The sequence below is a fragment of the Artemia franciscana genome, unplaced genomic scaffold (genome assembly GCF_032884065.1).
Source record: "Artemia franciscana unplaced genomic scaffold, ASM3288406v1 Scaffold_3219, whole genome shotgun sequence".
NCBI classification, from domain to species: Eukaryota; Metazoa; Arthropoda; class Branchiopoda; order Anostraca; family Artemiidae; genus Artemia; species Artemia franciscana.
In genome coordinates, this window is record NW_027063890.1 from 12,236 (window position 1) to 12,955 (window position 720).

Consider the following 720-nt stretch of genomic DNA (forward strand, 5'->3'; position numbering starts at 1 on the left):
ATCGAATTGATGACGTAAATTGGACATTCCTCTATCAGTTTTTTTCCTTTTTTTAGTTTTTAGATTTTATTTTTTTGACGTCACATTGGTTATGTATAGTTCTTTTCTAGTTTTTCTTTTTTTAGTTTCTTTCTTTTTTAGTTTTTTCTTTTCTTCTTTTTTAGTTTTTTCTTTTTTTAGTTTTTTCTTTTTTTCTTTTTTTAGTTTTTTTTTAGTTTTTTACTTAAAATAGGTTTTTAGTTTAGTTTTTTCTTTTATATTTTTTTAGTTTTTTTCTTCTTTTTTTTCTTTTGTTTTTTTTCTTTTTCTTTAGTTTTTCTTATTTTCTTTTAGTTTTTCAACTTCTTTTTTCCTTTTTTTCTTTTTGATTTTGTGTATTGTATCAGATTAACGACGCTTCTTGGCTACTAAGGTCCTTGCGTCGGCCAAAAATTTTGCCCAACGTGGGGCTCCAACCCACGACCCTGAGAGTAAGAGTCTCATGATCTGCCGACTGAGCTAGCCGGGCTGATTTTTATTTTCTATTTATTTTTTTTCTCCGTCTTTTTTTCTTTTTTTTCTTTTTCTTTAGTTTTTGTCTTTTTGTCTTATTTTAGTTTTCTTTTTTTAGTTTTTTCTTTTTTAGTTTTTGCTTTTTTAATTTTTTTTTATTTATTAGTTTTTTCTAATAATTTTTTTTCTAATATTCTAATAATTTTTTCTTTTCTTTTTTTTGCTTTT

General features: G+C 23.8%; 1 non-coding gene across 1 annotated transcript; it reads right to left on the reverse strand.

The window, feature by feature from the left end:
• Positions 1 to 435: 435 nt before the first annotated feature.
• Trnak-cuu (transfer RNA lysine (anticodon CUU)) lies at positions 436 to 508 on the reverse strand. The gene has a single exon. It is a non-coding gene; the product is annotated as a tRNA-Lys (tRNA).
• Between the last annotated feature and the right edge of the window lie 212 nt (positions 509 to 720).